This window comes from Odontesthes bonariensis, chromosome 2 (genome assembly GCF_027942865.1).
Source record: "Odontesthes bonariensis isolate fOdoBon6 chromosome 2, fOdoBon6.hap1, whole genome shotgun sequence".
Taxonomy (NCBI): Eukaryota; Metazoa; Chordata; class Actinopteri; order Atheriniformes; family Atherinopsidae; genus Odontesthes; species Odontesthes bonariensis.
Genome location: NC_134507.1, coordinates 34,244,403 through 34,257,938, shown reverse-complemented (window position 1 = coordinate 34,257,938; position 13,536 = coordinate 34,244,403). Strand labels below are relative to the sequence as shown.

The 13,536-nt window shown below is 43.3% G+C and overlaps 1 non-coding gene across 1 annotated transcript; it reads left to right on the top strand.

Moving 5' to 3' along the window:
• The first annotated feature begins 4,447 nt into the window (after positions 1 to 4,447).
• On the top strand, positions 4,448 to 4,519 carry trnap-ugg (transfer RNA proline (anticodon UGG)). The gene has a single exon. It is a non-coding gene; the product is annotated as a tRNA-Pro (tRNA).
• Positions 4,520 to 13,536: the final 9,017 nt, after the last annotated feature.

Here is a 13,536-nt window from a genome sequence, read left to right as displayed (position 1 = left end):
GGGAGTTCCTGGTTGCAGAACCAACAGATTCAAAAACAGTTTTGTCCCAGCTGCAGTTATTCTGCTACATAAGATGTAAGACAAATTTCCTGTGGATTATTATGTTTCCAATGCACTTGCAGGTTATGTATTTACTTGTAGCAATGCTTTTGCACTTAAATTGCATTTTAACTGCCATAGTTCTTCAATAACTGCATGAAGCCTTATGGTCATCCCACTGCAGTTCTGCTTCTTGCGTACATATATGTTGTATGTTATATGTCAGCACTGTCCTTGTATTATTTATTCTTGTGTAGCCTATATGTGTTTTTTAGATTCCATGTTTATATGTGTCATGTGTCTTGTAGCTTGTATGTAAGGACACCCATCTCTCTCTTAAACTGCAAAACCAGTTTACCTACGGGTACCAATAAAGTAAACTGAACTGAACTGAACTAAACAGAAGTTTGACTGGCTTGGATACGGTCAGGATCACACTCATTGGACACATAGAAGATCTGATTTACTTCCTTTACTTCTTCATTTGCTGTTCTGTGTGACACAGAAGACGGGATGGTGAATGAAGAACTGCAGCTAACATTCTTCACAGAGCTGGTGTGGACGGGAGAAGATGATATTTACTGTTGAGGTGAATGGAGACGGTTCTGTGTTCGATGTCACGTGAACATTCCTTTCAACACCCCGACTGATTCATTATGGAACTGCTGCCTGTGCAGAAATCAGAGCAAAGGGTTCAGTGGAACAGTTTTTCTGCACAGAAAGGTTCCTGACTGAGTTCAATAACAAGTAAAGGTCAAAAATCATGAATGTAAGGTGATGTGTTTCTGTATTTTATAGGTCAAAGTCCAGAGAGAAGAGCTGTAGGACAGCACATCTGAGTGTCTGGAAGAATAGCTCAGACTGTTTGGTGAATGTTTTCAACCTCAGAGGTTCTGGGATCAAAACTTATGACTCAGTGAAGTTTCAGCTCCAAACACTAAAAATACAAATTGAAAAACACTCCAGAGACATCTCCAAGTGTGAAGGTGGCTTGGTGAGTTTCACAGAGACCATAACTTGCCAGTGGTGCAACAGCTGGTTCAAATCCTGCCCGTTATCTTCAGGATAACTTTACATTCAATGGAGCAAACTCTCCATCCTTCCATTTGCTTTACCTGGTTTCAGGGGGACTGGAGCCTATCTGCCACAGAAACTCATCAACATTTCAATCCAACAAGTCTGAAACTAAATGAAAAACTGCAGCCCCAGATCAACGTCAGCATGATATAGTCTATGTCAAATGCAGAAACAGTCCCTGTTTCCCTTTTTGGAACTTCTCCTTTCTCAGGACAAAGTTAAATGTATGAGGACCAAAGCCAACAATGGCCTGGGACATCTCAGCAGATCCAGGATCAGCAGCTTGTCCTCTGTGGAGGAAACTTCTGTTAACAAAGCTCAGTGAGACCGCATCAACGTTTCAGTTTCATTTGACTTCCTGAAGGAGAGAAACAGCGCTGGCTGCAGCTCTGAAGAAGTCTCAACTTTATGACTGCTTATACATTCAAAGATGGGGTGTTACACAAAAGTGGACGACCTGCACAGGACAGGTAAGTTTTTCAGTCGCTAACTTGACCTCTAAAGACTTTGCTTCCTGCTTCTGAAGAGTGCAGACGTGTCTCTGCTTCCTCCTGCTGCTTATTGCTTTATTTGCTTTTAAATCATTTTACTTCTTTCCACAAGTCTTGGATATAATTTTATTCTTTTTCTTTTAATGTCAGACAATATTTTCACGGACCGGCCTTTCAGGTGTGGCGGATAAATACTACAAATTAAATGAAACAATCACAGACTCTGTGGTATTTAGTAAATATAATAATAAACTTGAATCCACTGTGTACTTGGATTTAACTTTATTAGCAGCGTCCTCCTGACATCCTCTCTGCCTCCTAACGCTCTCTGGTCGCTATGGTAACGCTGAAACATGTCTTCAAAATGCAGCTTTCTTTTTCTTAGCCTCTTCTTCCGTCTCCTCAGTGGGAAGAAGCTTTCCAAACACGCCTGTTTTTGACTCATTTTGCTCGGTTCGTGGGTTTAATATCAGCGCTGATGTGACCGAGACGAGAGAGCGAGTCAAGAACAGACGGATGGAACGGAGAGAATTCGGTCATTTTTCCAAATAATGTGGCTCTTTGTGGTAACACAGTAAAAAATGCGGCTCTTAGTCTCTGACCGGTTGGCCACCCCTGCTTTAGGTGTACTTGTGGGAGGTGTGAGCCAATGCCAGTAGTAGATGAGTCGGTGTGCTGCCGCGAACAGTCTAAAGTGTGCGGAGAGGAGAGAGGAGGAGGGAGCAGACGTTCCGGAGCATACGTCATTTTTATGTTGGAACGTTGGCGGGACACTGGCCTGTGGATTTCAGTGGCGTGCGTTCAAATTTAGAAAATAACAGAGAACCGGGCATATTTATCACAAAAATGTATTTCAACTCGAAAATAATAGTTATTTCAGACTAAACAAAAAAAAGTCGTCTCCAGGTGTCATGAGGTCTTTAATGTTGGCCTGTTGGGAATTTGATATACGTGGCTGAGATGCGGATAATTCTGTCCCACACTGCTGGCATGGCTCGGCTGGCACAGTCCCAATCGGTTGGCGACCTGCCTCTGGAATGCTCCGGTTGGAACCCCAGTGTGCACATCACCTGTGAGCACAGGCAGCGCATGGCTCCTCGCTGTGTTGCGCTCCAACGCCGGCCGCAGCTCTGCGCACAGTTCCAGGAGGATTTCCCTCAAAACGGCTAATGAGTCAGTCGCCATCATATGCCAGCTAATCCTCTCTGTTGTAGTGAACACACGCTCTCTTCGAATTGCACCATTTGCAAAGTCTTCTAATTTAAGCAGCCATTGTTTTTAATGGTATGCATTGCACCACTTTGCGCTGTTTTTATATCCGCTCGTGTAAATGGAGACACATGGGTGTGTTAATTGTTGATCAGTATTAATTGTTCATCCATCTCAAATGTGCACATCACTGTCTGAGGACTAATTGTTTTCACATTTATTTATTATAACAGTTTCCCAACATCACCTTAGGTGTCGCCAAAGAATCAACAGCTGTAGAAACGTGCGTACGCCAGCCCTGAAGCTGCCGTGAGGCACCGCACATTTCCACGGTCTTTTCGTTCTTGATCTGATCGTTGACGTGAAAACGTACGCCACTATTTTGTGCGTACGCACGCTTTGTACATGAGGCCCCTGATGTCTATGTATGCACGCCACTGATTCCATGGCTACGTCAGCTGTCCGTGCACTCTCACGAAGCGCAAAATGTCCACCTTCTGGCTAGTTGGTCTAGGGGTATGATTCTCACTTCGGGTGCGAGAGGTCCCGGGTTCAAATCCCGGACGAGCCCTCCTACTCTAAGAAAAGCTTACGGAAAGCTTGATGGTTAACTTTGGGTACCTTCCTTGATCTCACCCAAATTGTTAATTAAGAGTGCTGATAACAATTGCAAAAATGTCTTGTCTTACTATATTGTTTGGAGCTGTAGCAGCTGGCTCTCCCTTCACTCAACATGAGTGAAGTTATTGAGGACATAGACTGAACATCCCCAACATTGAAGCCACTGACAGTTAAGTGAACAACTCTTCTTTTTTTTACAATGCAATTTTTAGCTAGACAAACCGTTATCCCGGCTTTTACTTGGGGTTTACGTTGACCCTCCACAAGTTTACACTCACAGCAGGGATTTGTAGTGTTACAGATTCATTTACACATACTTTTGGCAACTAATCTCCACTTTAGAATAAGAGAACTTTGAAATAAAAAAAATAAACAAGATGGAAGCAACACTGACATTGAGTGAGCTGAACTGAAAGTTGTAGGATGTTTCTATTCGATGATCGAACGTACCTTCCGAGGGTATCGTTTTGACTATAACATTGAATGCATTTGGAATCAAAGCCCCAAATATGGAAATACAGCTCAAACCTCCACCACTCATTCTGAAGTTGCTTCAAGTCCTTCTTAAATGAATTTCTTATCTGGAATTTGAAAGACAGATCCACTCATAAGTACCTGTATCATGTAAGCACACCCTCTGCAGTATTATCTAAAGCATTTTTGGTATTTGTTCTATAAATCCAGATTGAAACACTTCAAGTCAATGGTAGAGAAATGGAGATATAGACCTGTTCTATCTTAAAGTTGGGCTTCTTGATAAAATGTGAAGTGAATTGGTGGAACCTGGCGGTGAGTATTGACTCATTGGTCTCAGGAGTTTTTGTGGGCTGTTCAGTGTATGTGCCTAATAACTTCACTCATGTTGAGTGAAGGGAGAGCCAACTCCAAACAATATAGGCTCATTGCTCTGGAAAAGTCAAAGAAGAAAGAAAGCAATCACAAATTCCCAGGATTCCATGGCTACGTCAGCTGTCCGCGCGCTCTCACGAAACACAAAAAGACCACCTTTTGGTTCGTTGGTCTAGGGGTATGATTCTCGCTTTGGGTGCAAGAGGTCCTGGGTTCAAATCCCGGACGAGCCCTCCTGCTTTAAGAAACCTATACGGAAAGCTTGATGGTTAACTTTGGGTACCTTCCTTGATCTTAAATGTGTCTCTCTTTGCTCACCCAAATTGTTCATTAAAGCTGCCGTCTGCAACTTTTTTTTAGTCATATTCTGATTCTGGAAGTAGAATATTAAATAGGCTGTTTAGGAAAAATCCCGAATTCTGTAGCCTGTAATCGTGCTTGCAAAAATGGAGCGCTCCCGGCTGTTTTTAACCAATCACGTTAGGTTTATTATTTATCTATTATCTGAGCAGAACAGTCACCAACCACGTCTTCCATGCTGAGCGTGAGTCTGCCCCCAGCTTGTGTGCGCACACATTGGTGTGAACTCACGTGCACAACCTCGTCCACAGAGGGGGAGGGACCTGAAAGTTGTATCAGTTCAAATTTTCCGACTTTAGACTCGGAATTTTGAAAACCTGCCGACGGCAGCTTTAAGAGTGCTGATAACAATTGCAAAAATGTCCTGTCTTACTATATTGTTTGGAGCTGTAGCAGCTGGCTCTCCCTTCACTCAACATGAGTGAAGTTATTGAGGACATAGACTGAACATCCCCAACATTAAAGGAGTCTTGGCCCAGTGGTGAAGTGGTGGTTGATTGACGCTGTGACGCTTTGCTTTGCAGTAAGACGTATTGCATCACTTCCTGTTACCTTGCTTGTGTACTGTGGAATTTCTTTCTCCTCTTGGACTACTGATAATCACTTTATTTCTACCTATAACTTACACAATTTTGCATAGTTAACTCTATAGCTTACCATTCTTTTCTAACACACTCCTACAGATCTTTAATCTTTATTCTCACTTTTTAGCGGTGTGTCTGGTTCTCTAGCTTAGCATGGCTACCAGTTCTCTCCCTCCATCTCCTGCTTTCACCTGCTCCGTGTGTCAGATGTTTAGTTACTCCTCGGCCTCCTTTAGCGATAATGCTACATGTAACAAATGTAGTCTTTTTGTAGTTTTGGAGGCGAGGTTATCTTAATTGGAAGCTCGGCTCTGCACTGTTGAAAATCAACCGATAGCGAGCAAGGTCCCTTTAGTCAATGCGGAGCCACCTAGCGTAGCTAGCTCAATTAGCCTCCCCCTAGCAGAACCTGAGCAGCCAGGATTACAGGGTGGCTGGGTGACTGTCAGGAAGAGGCATAGCTCTAAAGTCAAGCCCGTTGTTCACCATCGACCTGTCCATGCTTCAAATAGATTTTCCCCACTCAGTGACACACCCACTGAGGACAAAACCCTGGTAACTGGCAGCTCTATAGTCAGAAACGTGGCATTAGAGGCACCAGCGGCCATAGTCAAATGCATTCCAGGGGCCAGAGCGGGCGACGTAGAATCCTATTTAAAACTGCTGGCTAAGGATAAACGTAAATACGGTGAAACTGTTATTCACGTCGGCGTTAATGACACCCGGTTACGCCAATCGGAGGTCACTAAAATTAATGTTGCATCGGTGTGTAATTTTGCCAAAACAATGTGGGACTCCGTAGTTTTCTCTGGACCCCTGCCAAATCTGACCAGTGATGACATGTTTAGCCGCATGTCCTCCTTCAACCGCTGGTTGTCTTGATGGTGTCCAGCAAACAACGTGGGCTACATAGATAATTGGCAATCTTTCTGGAGAAAACCTGGAGAGACGGCATCCATCCCACTTTGGAAGGAGCAGCTCTCATTTCTAGAAATATGGACGTGGTGTCCCTGCAGAAAGTTTCGGCCTCCCTTACATGGTGTGTCTTTACGGGCCATTCTGCCTGTTCGGGATCTTTCTGGAAGTCATCTGCACCCATCGTGATAATGTTGGAATGGAACAAAGCCAGTGTTGCTGAGTTGTGTTCATCAACCAACTTATTGGTGGGAAAATGTGCAGAAGCTCAGTGGGACAAAGAGCTGGTTCAGTGATGGCCTGTGACAACAAATCTCTGTCAGCCTGAGACAGCTCATCTGCCTTTGGTTTCACCCCAATCCTGTTCAGCACGTCTGCAAAGGCAACATCATCCTTCTGTCTCATGATCTCAGTCAGAGTGATCATCTGAAAATGTTCCTGCCACAGGTCAGTATCTGCTGGGTCGTGTACACACAGAGGTTTAGACTGGCGCACAGGCGGCAGCTGATAGAAATCTCCAACAGCTAAAACTGACATTCCACCAAACGCTCTCTGATTGCCTTTGATCTGTTTCAGTCCTGCGTCCACATAAGCAAAAAGAGGCTTTGAAACCATGGAGATCTCATCGATAATGATGATTTGAGCATTAAAAGGTTCAGATGTGAGTTCATCCAGTTGGTTAGCGAGTCCTTGGATTGGTGCTTTCAGACTGCGTGGAAGCTTCAGCAGAGAGTGCAGTGTTGTGCCACAGATGCTGAAAGCTGCAGTTCCAGTGAAAGAAGAGAGTAAAACAGTTGACTTTGATATGTCAAACTCCTCTGCATGTAGCTGCAGTTTGCTCAGTATCTTAGATGCCTCTGAGTAAATGCATTTCATCAGGTAGGACTTTCCTGTTCCTGCACCACCGTTGACATAAAAGAAAAACTGCTCTGGATTTAGGCCACACACAAGTTTAATGCAGCAGTCTCTGATAGCATGGAACACACAGGCCTGCTTCTGCTTCAGGTTCTGATACATCTGCCGCAGCACAGCTGGATCCACAGCTGGGGGTTCTCTGATGGCTCTCATTTCTGTCACAGCAGCAGACTGAGGACAATAGTCGGGCACATGTTCCTGCTCATCGTCTGGCTCTCTTTGCTGCAGCTCATCATCACAACTTCAGATTCAGGAGCCAGATTCCACCATTCATCCATCACATGCTCTCTGCTCTCCTCAAACTCTACAAGTGCATTCTCAATCTCCTCAGTGTGTTTCTCATATTAGTCTCTGTGTGTTTGTATAATGTTTTTCACGCTCTCAGGACGGTTTGAGCCTGGCAGCTGCACCCAGCCAGAGTTGTACAAAGACTCGTAGGTTGGAAGATGGGCACTTGGTATTTCATACTCGGATCGGTGAGGAAGGTACAGTCTCAGTAATCTGGCATAAAACTGCTCGGGGTGCTTCTCCTTGGAACATTGGTAATATCTGATGACAGAGGGCTTATCATTTTTCCGCCTTTGGACAAATCCCAGCTCATTCAGAAGTGGTGAAACACCATCACGCTTTGAGTGGTCTGCACTGACAAACCTGCAGCTAGCAGCAAAATCAGCCGAGCACATCTCCTCATACTCTGGGGTCTCGGGTCTGGCTTTGTATTTGTCACTCAAACTCGTCATCCAGACATTACAAGACTCTGACGGGGTGTCCTCCAAGAATGACATGGGGCGACTCATTTTCACTGGACTGTCATCAGTAGGAATGAACACAACACTGCGTGAGCACTTCTTCATCTTTATTCCACATGCACGAGTCACACACTCCTGAGCACTGATCTCTCTCTTTCTGGAGTAAGCCTGCATGACAGCTCTCATCTCATCACACTCATTAACTCTGTCCATGTTGGAATTCTCCATGACAGTTTGCAGGTACTCTGACAGACCACTTTCCTTCTTTGGGATGTATTTAGTCAGAGACTGTACACATGAGTAAGCAGCTGCCCTGCAGTGAACATCATGTGCTGATTGGCTGCTTTATCTGTCAATCACTGACACTGCCCACAGGAACAGGACAGTATATTCAGCAATAAGGTAATACTTTCTGCTGACATGGCAGACTCGCTTTAACTGGAAACACTTGCGATATTTATATTACATTTACATTATATTACAACAACAGATATTTATGTATAAATATAAATGTATGTTTATCCGTCAAGTTAAGCAGTTATAGAAGTTTGTTGAAATTTTGTTAATAGAACAAAAAAAAATTGTGTCTTACAATGAAATCAAGTGACAGGTTTAGGATTATTACAACTTCCATCTTTCAAAGTGTTTTTCACCTGAAATCCTGTCAATTTGAGCCCTGTTATATGTGTAACCTGGACGTCTTGTAGCTGTTGTACTGTTATTTAAGAGTCGTAACCTTTAATTTTATCACAATAACATGGTGTGTTAGACTTAAATGTTATAAAATGTAATCTCAGCAAGAGACATTATTAAAACTTTAATCAGAGTTCCCCAAAATGACTAATACGGTGCATGATTCTATCATAAGTTCAATGGATACAGTCAAATTTGCATGAGATATATACTGACCAAGGGATCGGACCTGTCCTGCATAATGTTAATCTCCCCCTTTTGTGTAAATGGCAGAGCAGAGCCTTCCGTTATCAGGCCCCTCTCTGTGGAACCAGCTGCCAGTTTGGCTTCAGGAAGCAGACACCCTCTCTACTTTTAAGATCAGGCTTAAAACTTTCCTTTCTGATGAAGCTTATAGTTAGGGATGGCTCAGGTGAGCCTGAAACATCCCATAGTTCTGCTGCTATAGGCCCAGCCTGCTGGGGGAGCTCCCATGATGCACCTCTCCTCTCCATGTACATGTGACATCATTGTTGTCATTAACTTGTTCCTCTCTCAGCAGGTGTCCCTGGCCTGGTGTTACGCTGCTTGTTGTCCCCTCTTTTCTGTCCTCTCAGCCCCAGCTGCTCCAGGCAGATGGCCGCCCTTCCTGGTTCTGGTTCTGATGGAGCTTTCTTCCTGTTAAAACTCAGTTTTTTGTTCCCACACTTCTGTGCATGCTCGGGATTGAACAGAAGTTACGGTGCATTTTGTAGGATTCCTTAGCTAAGCTACTTCTTTTAATTGTGTCTGTGTTAATAAAACTGAACTGAAATGACAAATAAATGAACATGTACATCTGTACTGTTATATGTTACGTTAAAACAGAGTACTGAAATATATCTTTATTGAATAGATGAATAAATCTGAAGTCTGATTGTGTCCAGGGTTTCTTCCAGGTGTCCTCCCTCTGTCACCATCTCACATCTGAAATTCCTGTCAGTAGTATTTCAGAACTGAGCCTTGGTTGGGAGAGTTTTTATCTTCACTTCATCTTCACAGACTATATTACCACAGCAATACAACTGAGCCGAATGCTGGATTTAAATTCATTTTTATTATATTTTCAAAGAAACGTCATTAATAAAAATAGAACATAAAACAATATTAACTATGTGTAAATTATATACATATATATGAAATTTATTCTGCCAGAGGGCAGGGTCTTTCCACTGCCTCAATGTTAATGATTTTTTTCCCAATATATTTTATATTTAGAAAGACTTTACCCTTTTCAAGGGCTCCCACAAGTCCTGGGAAATATAAAAGACTTCGGTGCTGGACATGATGAGCTCCAGCACCCCCCTTGTGCTGCTCTCCATCACGCCCATCACCTCCACTCCAGCTGCCTCATCAGTCACAATCAGCACCTGCCAAAACAAACAGCACCTATGTCCCATAATACCTTGCAGCTAGATATTAAACCCCTTTCTTACTCCTTGTTTATTTCTTTAATCTCTTTCTCAATTGTGTCAGATCATTTGCCATTTTATGTCTGTATAATATACACTAGATGGCCAAAAGTATTCACTCACTCATCCAGATAATTAAATTCAGGGGTTCCCATCACTTCCATGGCCACAGGTGTAGAAATTCAAGCCCCTCGGCATGCAGACTGCTTCTACAAGCATCTGTGAAAGAACGGCTCGCTCTCAGGAGCTCAGTGGGTTCCAGCGTGGTGCCATGATAGGATGCCACCTGTGCAACAAGTCCAGTGGAGACATTTCCTCGCTCCTAAATATCCCACAGTCAGCTGTCAGTGGTGTTAGAACAAAGTGGAAGCGACTGGGAACGCCAGCAGCTCAGCCACCAAGTGGTCGGCCACGTAAAATGACAGAGCGGGTTTGGAGGTCTGTAGCAATGGACTCTGCAGAAGGTTGGCGACCTTTCTGCAGAGTCAATTGCTGCAGACCTCCAAACTTCATGTGGCCTTTTACATGTTTAAACCAGAGAAAACAACTCCTTGTATGTGCCTACCGACTTGGCAAATAAAGCTCATTCTGATTCTGATTAGAATGTGTTTTTAGATTAGATGAATTAGAATGCTTTTTACTTCTACATTGCTGTAGGGTGTTGTGTGCAGGAAGTCCCCTCCTGCATCCATGTTGGACTTTAAGTGGGTAATCCTGCACTGGCTGCCGAGGTCCAGGTTGTCAAATACTGATAGTAGGACACAGAGAGGTGCAAATCTGCGCTCCCTGTGTGGAGATCGCGCTGTTCGGACACCCTGTCATGCGAGGCTAATACGTGGTGGCTAAGGGGCAAGAGCCAACCCTTCCACGTAAAACAACAACTTGCACACTGCAGAAACGTCACACCACTTTATAAACCATCCGACAATAAAGTCACAAGCCTTACCATCAAAACCATATGCATGGTTCTCACATTACTGGCATGGGGACGTTACAAAACAACTTTATAAACAGCATGTCACTTACCTCTTGTTGGTAGGCTCGCGCATGTGAAAGCCCAAAAGAGTCGATGGACGATAATCTCATAAACAAAACAATTATCTTCTCTAGAAAAACTGCGCTCAAGTATTTAAAACATTACAACAATATTACTGGGCATGTATTGTTGTAATGTTTTAAATACTTGTACAAATGTAGAGCAAATGTAGAGGAATCGGTCACACCTTCGAAGAGTGTACTCATGACAGAAAGTGCAATCTCTGTGGAGAATCAAACCACCAGAGATTGCCCAAAATCCTTTGCCAACAAATTGAAATCCAAAAAAAACGCGGGAAGGAAATGGAGGGCAGACCGAGGCAGTTAACGAGCTACTTGAAACAGCTGGGCTGGAAAATTCAAACTTCCCGCCAAAATCCCTGAATGGTGGACAGCAGTCAGGTGAGGCCGAGGAAGGGGAGGGGCCTGCTACACCCCCACCAATGGAGAGTTCTGGAGAGGAGGAGGTGGTGCAGGCAGAAGGCGGAGCTAGTTCAGAATGTGAAGAAGTCCAATCACACGATGATAGCGAGGATGCCTCCCTCCCAGATGCCCAGCAAACAAAGAGGCTTGCATCAGAATTGTCCTCTGATTCTCCTATAGTCTCAGAGAAGAGGGGAAGAGCTGGGACTACCTCAGACAGTTCATCTGTGGAGGAGCCCAGAGTCTTCCCCTCCAATTCACCAAATGAGGTCTCTTTTTTAAATGTAGTTCTGCAATCAACCCCTAGAGACTCAAAGTTTAACAAAACCTTGCAACAGAGGCCAACCCCCAGAGTCCGACCGGGGAATAGAGCTCAACACCCTCGCCTCTCACCTGTAGAAGTGAAGGAAGAGCTCCATTCACAAGAAATTACATAACTGCTTTTAAGACATTTTAAATGTTTTAACCCTCTTTTAGTCTTTTAAGATGTCATACCTGTTGTTTTAACCATACTCATGACACTCACTCTCTCAAATATTAATGTGAGAAGTGTAAAGTCAAAAGTTAGAGCCCAGAGTGTTTTATCCTTTCTTAGTTCTTTTAAGTCAGATGTTCTTTTAATACAGGAATGCGGCCTACCGTTTTTAAAGCACTACAGACAGTGGGAGGAGATGTGGCCACAGACATCATTGTGGAGTGGATCCAACCAAAACAAAAATGATGGAGTGGCCATTTTAATCAAAAACCCTCAGGTTCTGGTGAAGGGCAGCACTGTGGTGAGAGACGGACGGGCACTTTTAGCACATTTGACTTTTATGGGACAAGATTTTAACCTCTTAAATATTTATGGCTTTAACGAAAAAAATGACCGGTATGACCTTTTAGAAGACCTGCAGTCCCACATGCTAGGTAGGGCACCACTAGTTTTAGGGGGTGATTTTAACTGTATTTTAAGCAGGAGTGACAGAAAAAGAGCAGGGGAATTTTTTAAAGTTGACAAAACATCGGTTTTATTACAGGGCATATGCAAGGATTTTAAACTTCAGGACTGTTTTAAAACCATGCATCCCAGAGAGGAGGGCTTCACCTGGTTCAGTGGTGATGGCACCAGAGCCTCTCGTATAGACTACCTTTTTACACGGGACTGCCCACCAACCGATGCTAGATTGACCCCCGTTTTCTTTTCCGATCACCTAATGCTTTCCTGCACCCTATCACTCTCTTCGGGTGTGACTTCCGGAAGTGGTCTGTGGAAACTAAACTGCTCCCTTTTAAAAGAAGATGAAATAGTTAGTCAGTACCGGGAGCAGTACCACGAGTGGCAGACCCTTCAAGACTTTTACGATACACGTGCACACTGGTGGGAAATGGTGAAGGAAAAGACCCAGACTTTCTTTAGACAGGCAGGTAGGAGAAAAAAGAATAGGGAAAACAGACGCATGATGGGACTGCAGAAGCGACTACAGCGCTATTTTAAATTAAACCAACAAGGGATGGATTTTAATGATGAAATTAAACAAGTGAAAACAGAGATGTCGGTTTTAGCAGACATTAAAAGTAAGGGAGTCATTTTAAGAAGCAGGGAACGAGAAATAGAGGAAGGAGAGAAGTGCACAAGGTATTTTTTTAAGAAAATTGTAAATAAAGGGGGGGCCATTTTAAAGCTAACAAAAGAAAACGGGTGCACAGTTGATACAATGGAAGAAATTAAACAAGCTGTTGAACAATTTTATCGTGAACTGTACGAACAAAAACCTGTTGAAATGGACACCATGACAGAAGTTTTAAATTTCATAGAAAAAACAGTAAAAGACAGTGTGCTTTTAACCCAAGATTTTACAATTTCAGAGTTAAATAAATGTTTTACAAATTTTAAGAAAGGGAAGTCCCCAGGACAAGATGGACTTCCCTTGGAATTTTATTTGACCTTTTGGGATATTTTAGCACCTGACTTGTTTACTGTTTTTATGGAATTTGAGCAACTTGAGCGACTTCCTGACAGTTTTAGAGCAGGGATAGTGACTCTTCTTCACAAAAAAAAAGACAAGACTGACTTGAAGAATTGGAGACCGATTACACTTTTAAACTTTGACTGTAAACTTTTTAGTAAACTTTTAGCCTCACGTATGTCCTTGTTTTTAGAAGA